The following is a 17819-nucleotide window of genomic DNA, read 5'->3' on the forward strand; positions in this document are numbered from 1 at the left end:
CGCGATCGAACCGCTATATTGACTGTCTAGGCATGGTTGAACTACACACAAGCCAAGCCACGTACCTCCTTCCTGATGGAATGAATGGCACTGATCGGCTGTCGCACCGTCTCCGTCTAATAGGCGCTGCTCATGCATAGTTGTTTACATCTTTGGACGGGTTTAGTGACATCTCTGAACAGTCAAAGGGACTGTGTCTGTGATACAATATCCACAGTCAACGTCTATCTTCAAGAGTTTTTGGAACCGGGGTGACTTGTCATCCATTTTCTTTTGTTGCCGCAGACCACAACTGTTTTCGCTGCATATGGTTGACAGAGTAGATACTGTCTTGAAGACGAATTTCTTGAGACTCTTCCCTGTTCTACCTGGATACTGCAGTTGCAATATCGTCCAAGATACGCCATAAGATCAAAAAGTGCCTCAGATCAGCAAAGAAGAAATGCGACTCACTTGCAATGTCTTGAATATACCGCATACCGCGTACATGCGGAGAAGTCAGTGTTGGAATGACTGGCCGATCAATCAATACCAGAATCGCTAGACATAAGCGACACTGCAGGTGGAGAAATCGGCCGTGGCGGAACACGCACTGTGTGAGACCGACCAGTCGTTCTTCGGTGCTTCTTTAGGGTCCTGGCCACAGTTGCCCGCAGTATTCTCAGCTAACAACCTCACGACATGCCCTATCCAGTACCAGTACTCCCACAAGTATTATTTACGTGTCTTTTGAAATGTTCAAATGTGTGTGAACTCCTAAGGGACCAAACAGCTGAGATCAGCGATCCCTAGACTTGTTGTTGTTGTTGTGGTCTTCAGTCCTGAGACTGGTTTGATGCATCTCTCCATGCTACTCTATCCTGAACAACAACGGGGAGAGGCTACAACCCTGTCTTACTCCCTTCCCAACCACTGCTTCCCTTTTATGTCCCTCGACTCTTATAACTGCCATCTGGTTTCTGTACAAATTGTAAATAGCCTTTCGCTCCCTGTATTTTACCCCTGCCACCTTTAGAATTTGAAAGAGAGTATTCCAGTCAACATTGTCAAAAGCTTTCTCTAAGTCTACAAATGCTAGAAACGTAGGTTTGCCTTTCCTTAATCTTTCTTCTAAGATAAGTCGTAAGGTCAGTATTGCCTCACGTGTTCCAGTGTTTCTACGGAATCCAAACTGATCTTCCCCGAGGTTGGCTTCTTCTAGTTTTTCCATTCGTCTGTAAAGAATTCGTGTTAGTATTTTGCAGCTGTGACTTATTAAACTGATAGTTCGGTAATTTTCACATCTGTCAACACCTGCTTTCTTTGGGATTGGAATTATTATATTCTTCTTGAAGTCTGAGGGTATTTCGCCTGTTTCATACATCTTGCTCACCAGATGGTAGATCATACATTTCTTCAATTTCTTCGTCATCCCTAGACTTACACACTACTTAAACTAACTTAAACTATTTTATGCTAAAAATAACACACACGCCCATGCCCGAGGAAGGACTCGAACTTCCGGCGGGAGAGCGTGTCTTTTGATTTTATACAGATAGTAATATGCTGACCATTGAGCAATGAGCCAATGAATCAAACCAGCCGATGAGTCTATGTTCATAGTGTGTCATTTCTTTTACAATAGTTGTAAAATGTGATACTGTATTGCAGTAGGGAAGGCACACGTGAAAAATATGTACAATAATAAAATAATAATAAAGTGGCTGTGTAATGCGTTAATTACACATCACTAATAACTGGCAGCGAATGACGAAGGTGACAGCTTTGGTATGTTGTTAAGAACCGTCCTAGCCTCTGCCTGGAATGATTTGATGGAAGCCACAAACTGAGAATGTGTCACGAAATATCAACAGTATAGACCAAGGAAATATTGCCCCCGGCTGTACAAGACAAACGTTTCTTCCAAGGTTTTACGCTCTAGAGGTAGGTTGTTCGTTAAGGAACGGGTGCAAAGGAACGGTTAACTTACTTGAACGAAAGGAACGAGGAGGTACTAAACTTGTTCAGCGTTCGCTTCAGGTTGATCTCGTTCCCGCCTCGGTCTCCTTCGGTCGGTCTCATTCTTTTATGAGTGGTCACTCGTTCGTGTGCCCTCGTTCTATCTCCGACGTTTCTAGTCCTCGCCTCAGTCTCGTTCTTTTTCGGGCGGCTACTCGTTCCTCGTTCTAGTTCCATCGCACTTCGTTTAGTATCATTTTTTAATTTTCTTGCTTTATTTCATCCTTTCGTTTTTGTGCCATTTCAGACCGTTTTCGACATCTAGACGTCTATGCCTACGCCATTCAGCGTCCACTACAGGTAATTTATAATTTTCACAAGCTGCGACATTGTCGCGAGTAAAACAGTGACCCGTATATGCCATAAGTTTCCTTTACTTTGCGGCTATAGTCACAAACTTTTTGTTAACAGATTACCGGTTTCGGTCTATAATGACCATCATCAGATCTGTTTCATAAAAACATTAGGACTTTGTTTTTATGAAACAGATCTGATGGTGGTCATTATAGACGGAAGCCGGAAATCTGTTAACAAAAAGTTTGTGACCATAGACGTAAAGTAAAAGAAATTTATAACTTTGTTATCGATATACGTATATCAATTAAAATATTCATTGGAACTTTTGGCATTCTAGTGCACGTTTTTTGAATTGAAAGTGAGTATAATTTGCATTTTAGTTTCCACAAATAATAATTATCAATGGTAATTTTGAGTTTTGTGTATGCATATTCTACTAGTCATTAAAAATAAATTTTGCAAATAAAATTAAATGACGTAAGTCTGCAGGCTTTCGTGGCCGTTGTCACTGAAGTTAATATCTTTTGAGTTATTAGGCCGCGTCATGTTTCTTCTAAAATGATCGACGTTTCGACCCCTCTGCTGGGATCTTCCTCAGGATCTTCTGGTGTCCACTACTTCTAGCAGTAGTGGACACCAGAAGATCCTGAGGAAGATCCCAGCAGAGGCGTCGAAACGTCGATCATTTTAGAAGAAACATGACGAGGCCTAATATCCCAAAAGATTTTAACTTCAGAAATTAAATGAATTTATCAAATACTTTCCTCTTCAATTTCCACTTTCTTGGTTGTGAGGCACAACTGGTATTACTCTGAAGGAGTTAAAGTGTAGTCGGACAACCTGGAGACCATCTTAATCTCACTTTTGTTCGCTCAACTCTCCAATTCTTTTACTTCGAATTTCGAGCATTTCTGATATCACTTCAGTTTGATATGTGTACGAAATTTCAGCAAATATTTCCATGTTCAAAATGACAGTGTTTTCATTACCTTGTAAGGTAAACATTTCCTCAAACACCTCAGCTATCACTTCATATTTTTGTTAGTGCACAGGTGACTCGTATTCTTTATATGTAAATGAATATTTAAATTCGAATCTGAACTCAGTGTTCCTTTAATGGAACCCTTTTTATTGTAACAGTTCCGTAAAGAAGAGTATTGCACCTCTCTGATGGTTACGTGTGAGGCGCAAGTTTCATTGCTGTCGACCTCTGTGTGCTTTTCAGGTGATAACAGCGTGCGACGCAAGTAGATGCCCTGGCGTAAAGGACATTAAGTTAGTGTGAGTCGGACTGTAGTGTTGATGGAAGTTACGACGGATGATGTGAGAGTACATCCAAAGTACTGACAAAATTAACAGTTACGATAGAACGTCAAGGGGGCTAGAAAGACGCAAGTATCACAAGCAAAATAATGAAACAAGTACAGAAGTGGTGCCAAGGTTCGAAAAAAATTCTAGTACGATTAACCATGGTTGTTCAGTCGATACTAGTTTTTTTTATGTTAACAGTTGTTGTCGAAAGGCAAAGTGAACAATGTTAATTTACAGCTCAAAACGACATATTGTGGTTTCTTCTTTATCTTTCCACATAACGTCACCATGAAAGAAACGACGCAGTCAACCAGCGCTCGTTGCCATGTTGAAGTAAATCAGAGCACTTTTTTGGCATTGTCCGCCTGCTTAGCTGGCTGGTAACGTGCTTGCTTCCCATGCACTGGGCCTGGGTTCCGCTTGCGGAATGGGTGTTGTGCTGTCCTCATCATCATTTCATCCCCATCATCGGTCGCAAGTCGCCACATGTGGCGCCGACTGGAATAACACTTGCACTTCGCGGTCGAACCCGAATGGGACCTCCGGGCCAACAATACCCTACGATCATTTCATGTTATTATTGGCATTCTCCAGAAACTCCTCCTTCAAGCGTAGATAGCGGATCACGATCCACTTTTTAATTCAAGGACTGTAGGATTTGGTGCTCGAGAATAAATATTGCATGTCGCAGATTCTCTGGTTAACATTTCCTTTTGCAATCAGAAAAGACCATACAAAAATAAGAAAGGGAAAAATTGATATATATTGGGTGTAAAGATTAATAGACAGTTCTTATGCTACAGACTAAACGTTCAAGACTGATACAATTAATTAAATATACACGAACTGAGTAACAACTTCACATCACAGAACTACAGCCGCAGTATAATCCGAATATACTTTTTTATTGGAATGGAGTATCACGAGAGAGAAAGCTTTCATTTAAAACATTTTCATTAGAAACATTTTCTGAATTTTCATCGTAAAAAGTTTCTTGGATAATATTACCTTTTAGCATTGCTGTTATAGCGCATGCGCAGAAAAAGACACAGTTGCTACGTCCCCCACTCCTAGAAAAAATTAATCTTCACAAACTGACCTCCCACCATGACCCACCACACAACCAGATGTATAAATTGAGTACCAGTAGAAATAATGCGTATCATGCAATGTGTATTATTTTGTAGCAACTGTTCCCAGAACCATTTCTAGTGAAATCTCAAAATTTTTTCGCCATCCACTATGAAACTAACATAACTTGCTCCCTCTCGATGCTCTCTCTCTCCCCTCCCCCACGCTCCTTCTGCCCTGTCAACAGTTCACTCTCACATCGGGTGCACTCTTGTTTTTGGGCACGACTCATCTAGCTTAATTTTGACTTTTATAAACCCCGTGCAACATTAAACAGTTAGAGAAGAAAAGTAACTACGAACGAGTAAAAATGAAAAGGTCCCGATGGTACAGTTAACAGTAATCCAATTCCCAAGGATAAACGAGTCTGCTCATCTCTAATATCAGCCTCCCTTCTACCATCTGTGTCGTTAGGTAGACTAGGAGTATTTGCATCGACATGTGAGGACTATATCGAAATGTTTACCAAAATGCTTATAACTTCGTCACGAACTAAGAAAAGGAATAATGGGTTATAACGCCCCGCTGACGACACGCGTACTAGAAATGGAGCTGAAGCCTGCGTTGAGGAAGACTGGGGAATGAAATGGCTCAAATGGCTCTGAGCACTATGGGACTTAACTTCTGAGGTCATCAGTCCCCTAGAACTTAGAACTACTTAAACCTAACTAACCTAAGGACATCACACACACCCATGCCCCAGGCAGGATTCGAACCTGCGACCGTAGCGGTCGCGCGGTTCCAGACTGTAGCGCCTAGAACCGATCGGCCACCCCGACCGGCGGGGAATGAAGTCAGCCGTGTCCTTTTCAAAGGTACCATCCTGACATTTGCAGTATGTGATGTAGGGAAGCCACAGAACAAAATCTAGACGGCTGCACAGGGATTCAAATCGCCCTTGTGCCGAATGCGTTTCCAATCACTACGTCACCCTGCTTGGAGCGTCAGTAACTGATGTAAGTCATTGAAACTGCACATGTAACTACATTATAAAAAGTGAATACCAAATAGTTTCCATTAACATCTACTTTTATGCATTAACGGTCCTTGTTAAAACAAATTTTCGAATCCCCTTTGAAAAACGTCAGGTTGGCATTGTCGTGTCTACTTCTTCACAGCCGTTTTCACCTCGTCTGTGTCATCAAATAGTTGTCGTAAACTGTTCTTTATTCCACCGAACAGAGGGCGCATAGTGGGCCACATTACGACCCGATTTTCCGATCCTCCAACACATTGCTAAAAGTATACGGCGAAGTTGAATTATTTATGGCTTCTCTGCGTTTAAGTAGTTTCCCAATGTACCGATACCTGCTTTTTAGGAATTCCAGAAGAATAACGCCCGTACAATGCCGAAAAACTTGACACGACCCTCTGTTGATTACCAGGTCTTAAAATTCTTACATGAAGAGGAAGTGTGACTCCATTCTGTGATTGAGTCTTCACTTCCAGGTCATAAACATATGTGCACGTCTGTTCAAATTCTTCAAATAGAACAGTGCAGAATTCCACTGTTATCTTACTCAAACAGGGTGTCATCTGGCATTACACCTGCATTGTACATACGAGGGGTATTCATAACATTTTAATTATAACTTCAAAAAATATATTTACGTAATTTGTGTTTTGTTTCCGGCCTTGGTACACACTGAAATCCCGCGCAGCACTGCTGTACCACACATTGAAATCCCCGCGCCAGGCTAACGTAGCACGCCGCTGGAAGAGGCAAAATAATACGGCGCAACTCGTCGATAAGGTGTAGTATCGAGCGGTATTTCGTTTTTAGTTGCAGCGGAAACGTTGCAGTTGTGCCAGTTCAATCCAGCTGGCTTTTTAATCTGTTTGGATTGGCCTGACAAAGCTGAAACATTTACGCTGCTGCAGGAAGAGAATGAACTGCGCCATCTTGTTTCGGTTTCTCTAGCGACTTGCTACGGTACTTCGAGGCGAGAATTTCAGGACTGCAGACCTATATCCGCAAACAAACAAAAAATTAATTACATAAAATTGTTTTCAAGGGCGGCAATTTAAACTTTGGGATTACTCCACGTACTTTCCGGTAGTCAAGTTTTGTGTCATAGCCTGGTGCAAACTATAGTCCGGTTAAAATTACTTGATAGTTAATAGCTGGAGTCCTTCAATCAGTGCGCTCATCTTCACGCCCAAACCATTCGCCGTTGCCAAACAACGATTGGTCAGTTTTTTAGTTCCTTGTCAGGCTTTCTTTCTTGACATATTTAGATACCGAATCTTGGGTCCGACCCTTTTATTCCGTTTCTCAACACACATGATAACCACACCGAAAACAACACAAAATGGTTCAAATGGCTCTGAGTACTATGGGACTTAACATCTGAGGTCATCAGTCCCCTAGAACTTAGAACTACTTAAACCTAACTAAACTAAGGACATCACAGCCATCCAAGCCCGAGGCAGGATTCGAACCTGCGACCTTAGCAGTCGCGCGGTTCCGGACTGAAGCGCATAGAACCGCTCGGCCACCACGGCCGGCCAAAAGCAACACACACACACACACACACACACACACACACACACACACACACACACACACACGCGCGCGCGCGCGCGCGCGCGCGCGCACACACACAGGAGGGAACGCTAACGAAATACAACCTACAACCGCTTTATACACAGCACTAAGCAAATGATACTGGTTTCTTCCGTGCAAGACGCCATTCAACGTCACATTTACAGTTATTACAATCACAGACGTCGCCTTACATTACGTAAGTTTTACATGACACTGAGTGAAGCCGAATTTTGAAAGGCTGCAATTCGTCGATGCGACTGTGTCATTATATTCCTAAATACAAAAACCTAAAGCAACGTCGTGGAGTAGTGCAGTAGTCAGCATATAAACCATTCGTGTACGAGGTAGTACTTTAGAATCTTGTCAAACTCAGCGATTGATAAAAATACTTCGATTATTATTTTTATTCACTTAATTGATTGAAATATAATTTTTTATTTCTAATACTTTGCCGCTGCATTTTCGTCATCGTATCGACGATTTTGTTTTGCTCTTATTTTTCTTCCTATCTTTTTTACTTCGTTTGGAATCTGCCTGTGTCGCCTGCAGTCTGCAACCAAGTGCCAACCATGACTGTTCATTGGTTGGTAAAGCTGCAGCTCTTGTAGCCAGCGTGAGGATAGATTAACCAACAATACCGAGAAATTGCAGTTTGCTTTTAAAGCTAAAATTGATTTATTCTGTCTTGCGTTTACTCGTAAAGGTTAGCTGTAATCGCCGTGAACAAAGCGATCTTGATTTTAGTTCTGACGCAGCCTGCTGATCGCCGTTTTCTCGGATACTTTGGACTCAAGAGGTTGTGGCTAGGTTAGGACAATAGTTTAAATTCACGGCTACAAAATGCTTTGTCTGCAGTAGTTCAACCATTGGTCACTTAAAATCAGCCGTCGACAGAACATCTCACCTTGCCGTCATACCTCGCGGCGGTCGCTTCCAACATAGTTCCTCTTTGCGCATTTTGAGTGACCCTCTATGTTTGTGTGCCGCCTATAGACGAGCTGTAGCCGGCAGCCGATCGACGTGGCAACACTGTATCGGCAATTGACAGACGTCAATTGTCAAATTATTTTAATCAGACTATAGTCAGGCCACTGCCTCAAACCACGGGGGGATGGAAACCAATATCTACGATGGCCGAAAACGCCACAGTAAGCGAACGTTTCGACTTTTGTGAGTGCGCCGGCGTCAGTAGCGATGAACAAAGTCAGATTCGTCTTACACAGCACACAGAGTTCTTAATGAAATTCCGTATACAGAAAAGAGAGATAATCGTTATATTCGACATCGGTATATCGATGGCTTCAACGGCAAGATACTAGCTGTAGGTCCGCCCGCACGGTCGGGTATTTATTTGCTGAACAGAGACATCCTCACGTGACGCTTTCGCCGGTACCCCCGGGGCGTCTGCTGTAGAAAGCGGAACAAGTAATATAGCCGCTGCTCTTCAAGTCCGTCTTGCATCGCTGAACTGTAATATCCGAGCAAGCTTTTCACGGTCTTCTTGTGGCAGCATGCCCACAGTTCTGTTTATCACGACTCACATCAACAGGTGCAGCTCTATATGTACATTTCCTTTGCATGTTGAGTCTTCCGCCATGTCTTTGAACATTAATTTTTTACTCTCTTATAGAAAAGAGAAGAAAAAACACTTGCGATACCACAATACCAAACAGATACGTCCCCAATAAGCAATATTTAACAGCAATCCAGTCGTTTAGGGAGAACTTATAATAACAATGAGACGAAAACTAAAACCAGCTTTATTTGATGGTAATATGTGGACTTGTATGAAAGTAAGTATACATTTGTATTCTGATTCAGCTGCAGGAAGTTAGACACAGTGTGCACTTCAATAAAATTATTTTTCAAGGCATGAACACCTAGTGCTTCAGATTTCACTGTAACAATAAGCGTCTAGGAGTTTTCTCCCTTCTACAGTGATTCCCTTGCGTTATCAAGCCACAATTTATTGTATTCATAGTTTTACTTCTTGTTCTTTACGCTCATTGTTTCGTCGTAATACTGTTTTATGACTGAGAAGAATAGTCTGCATGCAACATATCTCACGGCGTTCAGATTCAGATAATTAAAAAAAAATTGGAAATAAATTCAGATTACAATGTGTATACAGCGTTTTCCTTCACTAGTAAGAGCAAGTTTTGTGACATATTAGGTTTAGCGAAACTTTTCATTAAGCTGTGTGCTCCTTGTCTAATGCAACCACATCGCCCAAAGTTTCGAAAAAGTAAAAGCTGGTAACAAATTTACGTACTCCAAAAGGTCTTTCAAAATTGAAGGAATCAATCTTATTATTGTCTCAACATTCTTTCGGAAGAACATTTTGAATCATTTATAAACTACTGCACGTAGGTTTTTTTCAGTCCAAAAATGCTTAAAAGTGAAAATTATGAAAATTAAGCTACAATAGTCATTAACAATGCACGATCTTAAAAACCATATTAATCTTTCATTCCACAAATTCGACTCGTTAGTATTCTGTTGCCTGTTTCTCCGCTATTCTGTGACTGAAAAATTGTTATGTCTATATGACTTGTTTGCTCTAGTATAGAATAGTAAGTAACATACTCTTCACAAAATAATGAGAAAAACTGTGCAAAATTAAGAGTACATTTTAAACAAGATTCGCAAAATGAGATGCAGCTAACATAGCGGAACACATAAATTTCCTTCTATAAAAAGATAACTTTGCTCAGTAGTGTAAAATATCTAACAGGATACTTAGGAAATCGAACTATTTGTTCGAGTTTAAAGAATTTCCTGTTAAGTGATGCCATATTTTTGATTTCGTCTAACTTTATTCGTGTACAATAATTCTGTTTCCTCCTAATATTTGCTGCAGGAAATCTATATATAATGTACAGAATTACAGTATTTTGGCGAATATCTTGTTTTTGAGTGTGTTTTTAGTATCCAAATTTCAAAAAATTGTTCGATATCGTCCATTGTTTTATTCATTTCGCCACTCAAATATGCATCTAAGTGGCTGGTAATACTTTTCACGTTTATGACACAGTTGGATTTCATTGTGTATATCGATGCTATCTTTTGAGCTCTGAACAGTGACAAGATTGTCATCGCCTGCCATAATCGGCTCTGTAAACAAACTCATTCAGTGATACCGTTCACCATTCTAATAACGTAAAAACTTTCTGCGACATTTCATTATGGGTCGGCTCGGTTTCAAAATCTGCTGATTCCTGAGGCGACAAAGAATCTTCTACTTGGAGAATCACGCATGATGAGAATGCCCGTCCGGCTAGCCGCGCGGTCTATCCCCATACGCCGCTCTGTGCGTTAAGGATGCCGTATGTCTACTTTACTATATTCCATTGCACTTGAGTCCCTCATCACTGGTCTTACCCCAAGACTGCAGGGTCTCACTTTGCGTGACTACACCTTTCACTGTAGGGCTTATGCGGATGACCTTCTCTTTCTCACCTGCTCCTCCACGGAACTCAATGACGCCATCCAATGGATCCACCAGTATGGACGTCTTTCTGGTAGCATTCTTAATGTCCGTAAATCGACTATGATGCACATTTGGTGCGGCCTCCCGGCTATGGTGCCGACCCCACTCCCAGTCAGTACAACCCTTCGATACTTGGGTATCGGATTTACGAGCTCCACACACCGCACAGTGGCCCTCGCTTACCGGCAGCTTTTGCAGTCGATTCGGCACCATGTCCGCGGTGAAGTGCACCGTAACTTAAACCAACTCCAACGTGTGTCCTATGTCAACATGTATGTCGCCCTTAAACTGGTACACGTCGCCCAGATCCTCCCAATGCCGTTACTCCTTGGCCGCCGCATCCAATCAGCCTTTGGATATTTCGTGTCAGCAGGGGCACTTTTCAAAGTCCGCTACAACACTGTAACACTGCCTCCTGCGAAAGGTGGCCTCGGACTCGTCAACGTGCGGGCACGATCTTCTGCACTCTTTGTCCACACTCTGTTGCGCCACTGGCAGGGACCGGTCCCGTCCTTAACACACAGTCTCTTAGATGTCCTCCGACCAGCTTCTCTCGATCCACCGATCAATGTGGCACCTATTTCTCCATTATTGTACCACGTCGCCAATTGTTTCATAGAATTCAGCTACGTTCGGGCCGATCTTCCAGTCACCCGTCCTCCCCGTACAAAAGATTATTATCCTTTGTTCATGCTGTCCAACCCTTGCGTCCCCATAGTGCTACAGCATCCTTACATTAACTGGCGAACGGTTTGGGGGTGTGTGCATGCACCCGTTTTACCGTCGTCTGTGTCTGTTCTCTGGCATGTTTCAGTCTATGGCAAATTCCCGACTAATAGTCGACTTTATCGCATAGGACTGGCCATCTCCCCACTCTGCCCTGACTGTCAGCTCTAAGACACCGACCAGCACCGTCTTACGTGCCCCCTGAAACGAAACGTATGGCTCCTCATCCAACGAATCGTGGGCTTTTACCTCCGTGCCCCGCCAACGACGGTAACGCCGGATTTCCTGTTGTTGCCCCAGACATTTCACTACCCTCTTACTAAGCACCATACCATAATCTGGTTTCGAGGACAGGCTTTAGAATACCTCTTCAGAGTGGTCCGCATACAGTCCTTGACTTCTGGTACAAAGTTGTGACCGCGCATAGCACCCTCACCCGAAAACCATCTTACCGACAAACTTTTGCCGGTTATCTCCGCAGCGTCTTCCTTGACCCCCCTCAATGTTGGGGTGAGCCATGCCTACCTGTCACATGATGCAACACCCTTATCCACGTTCTCATGCATCGACCAAAAAAACAAATTAAAAGAAAGGAAGAAGACAGAAAAATCCGACCGACGGATTAGTGTCGAGGTCCGGTGTGGCGGCCAGCCTGTGATTGGTTTTTAAGGCGGTTTTCCATCTGTCTAGGCGAATGCGGGCTGGTTCCCCTTATTCCGCCTCAGTTAACTGTGTCGGCGATTGCTGCGCAAACACCGTTTCCACATACGAATACACCATAATTATTCTACCATGCACACATTTGGGGTTTCACTCGTCTGGTATGAGACGTTCCTGGGGTCCACTGGGGGCCGAACCGCACAGTAACCCTGGGTTCGGTGTGGGGCGGCAATGGGGTGGGTGGACTGCTGTGGCCTGTTGTGGGGTTGTGAACCACCGAGGTCTACGGCGGGACAAAGCCTCTCCGTCGTTTCTAGATCCCCAATGTAATACATGCATACATATGTACATAAATGATGAGAATAATTGTAGTCATCTGCGATGGCACAGAATTACGGAATAATAATAGTGGCGTGTGACGAGGGCCTCCCGTCGGGTAGACCGCTCGCCTGGTGCAAGTCTTTCGATTTGACGTCACTTCGGCGACTTGCGCGACGATGGGGATGAAATGATGATGATTAGGACAACACAACACCCAGTCCCTGAGCGGAGAAAATCTCCGACCCAGTCGGGAATCGAACCCCGGCCCTCAGGAGTGACAGTCTGTCGCGCTGACCACTATTTTTTTAATTCCACAAAAACAGTAACAAAAATGGCTACAATGAAATGACATAAATATGGTGACAGATAATTGCAGTCATAAATTACAGCATTCAAAAAATGAGTCTTTAGCAGTACCACAATTTAGCACCTTCACTCAGCTACCGGGGGCGGACACAGAATTACAGAATTCTACATATCTAATGTCTCTAACAACTGATGGGGAAGTCTAGTTTTGCTTCGATTGTGGGCAAGTATTTGGTGAGTAATCGCTTTCAATAGTGTAATTTCAAGTTTATTAATGCCTCGGCCACATGGATATGTGCTGTTCAGAGGCAAAAATGTAAGGTTTTAATTTAATTTCGGGCTGTGCTTAGTAATTGTCGACAATAACTGCGTCATCAGGCTTTGCTCATAAATATGGTTTACACAAATTGAGAATCTAGTCGATGTATATAGCGGCCGCTAACCACGCTTTTCGTTGCATTTTTAAAACAGCGCGACGTTTAACTTTTCCCAGTGATAAATAACGCGTTTTTTCAGAGCCATTAACTTGTTTGTAGTTGTAGTCCGTAGGTATTTAGTTAACCTACAACCTTTAAACTTCTGCAGTTTATCGTCTAGTAGTCGTATGGGGCAGCTCAAATTTTTATTGTTTAGGGTCAATTTGCCACCTTTCTCATCATGCAGATAATTTCTCTTAATCATTTTGCAAATCGATTTGATCTTCCGATGACATTATTAAGTGGTAAACGACGGTATCATCTGCAAAGACTCTGAAGAGGGTGCTCAGATTATCTCCGAAATCATTCATATAGATTAAGAACACCATAGGGCCTGTAAAACTTCCTTAGTGAACTCTTAATAGCACTTCGGTTTTAATAGACGACTTTGAATCAGTTACTATAAACGGCCGAATTTTTTGCAGCTTGTGGTTTACACAAATTGAAAATCCAGCCGGTGTTCACAGCGGCCACTATCCGCGCTTTTTGTTACATTTTTGAAACACAGTGACGCTTAACTTTTCCCACTGACAAATGGGAGCTGACGTGCAAAGATGAACATGTCCGCTAAATGCAGTTTTTCGCTACCAGCATAAAACTTACTTCAGGCACACATATATGAATGAAAATAACAAACTAATACAAACGTCTTAATTTTTTTGTCTTAACTTTTTTGTCAAAAGGCAGTTCATATTTGTGAATCAAATCTGGAATACTCCTTTAAGAACTAGATTTAAACGTGGACATGTTCTCATTTGAATGAATCATTTGGACATATTCCGCTTTGAAAGGTTCCCAAAAGCAAATCTTGTTTTGCCTTCAAAATATTTTACGTATTATTGTCTAATGCTTGCCATACTATATCATTTCGCTTATTTATAAAAATTTAATGTGTGATATCAATGGCAAAAAATTATGTATTAACTCGTAACACAGATATTCCTTTTCAGTATTTTATGAAATGTTCTTATTTGATTGTTGCTTCACAATTATTTAAAAAATTTCAAATCACCTCGACAGAATACAGTGAGCAAAAATTGTATTTCTCGATAGTAGAAACGTTCTTTGAGGTAACCGTTACACTTAAACATATAAAACAGAATCATCTTCCAAGTAGTAACAACCAGTTTCCTCTATCTCCGTGTTGAACAACATGGGTATATCGTCAGTGATGGACATATAGATACATACCAACTTCAGTTCTCTTGATTTCGCTGGTTTTCTCCGAAAACAGTTTACAGTAAACCATCAACATTATTTCTTCTTATCAACTGCGGTTAGAGGGCAGAGAAGAACTTCAGCTCGTGGTTTAGAAAAGACTTTTGCAGTTGTCCAATCACGTTTCAGAAGAGAACACCATCCTTGTACATCTTGCTGTGACGTGCGGATTTCAATTTCCTCCATATTAATATGAGGGTTTCCCATATCTTCGTATTTGTATACGAAAATTCATTTCATTACACTTACGTAATTTAAATTTCGTAGGCTTTTAGATATGGATTTGACGTCTATCACTCTCCAATCTTCACAAAGATTTTTTGCTTCAGACAGTGACTGGTAGACCTTATTAAGCTATATTACTCTTCTGTTATAGCTATTGGCCTTTTTCGTAGAAGTTTCTCTATTCTTCCTGAAATGGTCTCAGAAGGTAAGTAACTGTGTCCCCGTAATAATAATTATTAATATTAGTGCTATGCAGTATTATTATGAGGGGGCGCAGAAGCTCAAACTGACGCTAACAGCTGATCAGCCGGGAACGTCTGGCAGTGAGGGGAATGGAAGTCACTTGACTGTAATCAGTGTTTCCTATTGGCCGTAATGGACTAGTTCGTCTTTGCACGAAATGTATACGTTGGCGGGTTGTGTCTGGTCTGATCCACGTATTTTTACAGGCTTGTATAATGGTACACGTTCGAATTCGTTTAAACCGCGTGATGTATTTAAATAATGCTTATCTTACGCGTACGGTTCGATTTCTAATCTCATTTGTTTTAAATTGTGAACGTGATTTTGTGTATCACGACCTCAAATAAGGGTTCTTTCGCCGCCTCTAAATCGCAGGGTCCCGCGTGCGATTCCCGGTCGGGTCGAAGATTTTCTTCGCTCGGGGAATGGCTGTTTGTGTTGTCGTAATCATTTTATCAGAGACGTGCAACTTGCGAAGTCGCGTCGAACAGGCGGTCCAACAACCCCAGAACCAGCGGTCAATAATGCCACACAGTGATGTCATTTAACTATGAAAGGAAATCGCGAACGCAGCTGCGCAACTGAGAGGACACTCAATGAGCACGCTGTTTGTTTAGAAACCGCTGGTAAATAACGGTGCCATAAGCCGCCCGGAAATCTAGAAAGATAAGGACCAGTTAGAAAGTAATTTCCTCTATTTCCTTCACCTCGATGAAGTTGGTAATATAGTAATCACTTCCGCAGACCTGGTTCCACAATCCACTCCAATAACAGTCTCCTACATCAGCTGTATACGTTCAGAGACTGGTTGGTTTTGGCGTACTTATCAGACAACGTTCTGTTAATTGCATTCATTGCTTCAGAAAGCGAAACGCGCTGTCACATTCATGGAAGGTTGGAGAAGGTGTATGAAGATACTACGGCGGACGTAACCACTGCTAGAGGATGGGTTCGTTACTGTAGAGAAGCCGAAGGGCGTACACAGTTGGCTGTTGCAACTCGGAGTGACCGACCAGCGACTGCCAGTGACTTCGCACATCCAGCGTCTCCACCAAACCATCCGTGACGACCGCTGGGTAGCAATGAATAAAATGATTGTCCTGTTACCCATTGGCAGGAGGAGGTCGTGGCCGTTGGCCGTTATTGAGTAACGGGGCTAGTGCAAGATTTGTGCACGCTGGGTGACGAAACAGTTGACTGACCGGAATGACGTTGAAAGGAAAAAAATTGCATAAAATCTGTTGAGCACTTCAGTAAGGATGGGAGGGTGTCTTTGGAGAAAATTGTGACTGTAACCGATACTTGCGTTCCACTTTTTGGAATCTTAGTCCAAGAGGCTGTCGATGGAACTGGATCAGACAAGATGGCCGACAGGGAGAAAATTTAAATCAGTGCGTTCTGCTGGCAACGGTAATGGTGACAGTGTTTTACAATGCAAAGAATGCGATTCTGATTAGTTTTTTAGAAACAGGACAACAGCACGTGAGAACCCTCAATAAGTTGAAAGCACGTCTTCATAGAGCTTGTACAAATGGTTCAAATGGCTCTGAGCGCTATGGGACTTAACTTCTGAGGTCATCATTCCCCTAGAACTTAGAACTATTTAAACCTAACTAACCTAAGGACACCATACACATCCATGCCCGAGGCAGGATTCGAACCTGCGACCGTAGCGGTCCCACGGTTCCAGACTGTAGCGCCTAGAACCGCTCGGCCACTCCGGACGCCAGAGCTTGTACACCACCAGTGAAGGCGGATGTTTTTCTTTTGCGCGACAATGCAAGAGCAAACACAAGCCACTTCACCGCTTGTGAAACTGCAAAAAATGATTGGGAAGTCTTGTCCCGTCCACAATACAGACCAGATACTGCACCATCAGAATTCCATCTATTGGATCCTCTCAAAGAAGCCATCCGGAAGGCGTCACTTTGAAGACGCAAAGTCTTTGGAAAATTTTGTGGACCAGTGGCTAAGGAAGCAAGAACAAGATTTTTACCGCACGGCTGTACATGCTTGTCTCAAGGTTGGGAAGAATTGTCGAAGAAGATTATTGTTATATTGAATAATGACAAATTAATGGTGAATGTTGGAGTTGTTATCGTTTGTGTATGGCATTTACTTGTCTTGAAAAAAAAATAATAATAAGAAGCCTTACTCTCCGACACTAACATGGAATCAACTTGAGATCTTCTGCCGATAACAACCATAACTTCGTGTTAATATAGAAAGAGCCATTTGTGTTTCAAAAGAACGATATTTTCTGAATCCAGTATGAATATGTGTCGATAGATCGTTTTCTTCGAGATATTTCGCAATGTTGATACGCAGAACAGGGTTACAGAAAATCACCTAGAGATTTTAAAGTGATTCTGAAAAGTGTTTGTGTCGAGGTAAGGTATTATATGTGTGTGGAAACATCAGCTCGAGAATTTTTTTGTTTGTTTTTTATTTTGCGGTGAGCTACAGCAACAGGACTGCTGATTATGCTCTGCGAGAGTGAATCTGCAACTGCATATCAATGCAAAACTGTTTTTGCAAATGCCTTTCGCCATGAGTAATGGCTTGGCGCAACTGAATCCGATACGGTTTCGTTTGCGGGCATTTTGAACCACCCTCTGAACAGATAACTGTGGAATTCCTGGGCCGCAACTAGTACGAGACGTTGACTTGGGTAGACTTCTGAAGAACGTTTCCTTGACCCAATCAAACAGTTCCTTAGATTTTGATTGCCACCCTCTACTTTTGCCTTTCCAAAGCACCCTGTTTCCTTAAGCATCTATCCCAACTCGGGAGGGGATTGTCTGTAGGTGGGGCCTTCGTAAATGAAGTACAGAATTTCCGACGCCATGCGGTGGCGAAATCGCTCTCG

This window comes from Schistocerca americana, chromosome 4 (assembly GCF_021461395.2).
Source record: "Schistocerca americana isolate TAMUIC-IGC-003095 chromosome 4, iqSchAmer2.1, whole genome shotgun sequence".
Taxonomy (NCBI): domain Eukaryota; kingdom Metazoa; phylum Arthropoda; class Insecta; order Orthoptera; family Acrididae; genus Schistocerca; species Schistocerca americana.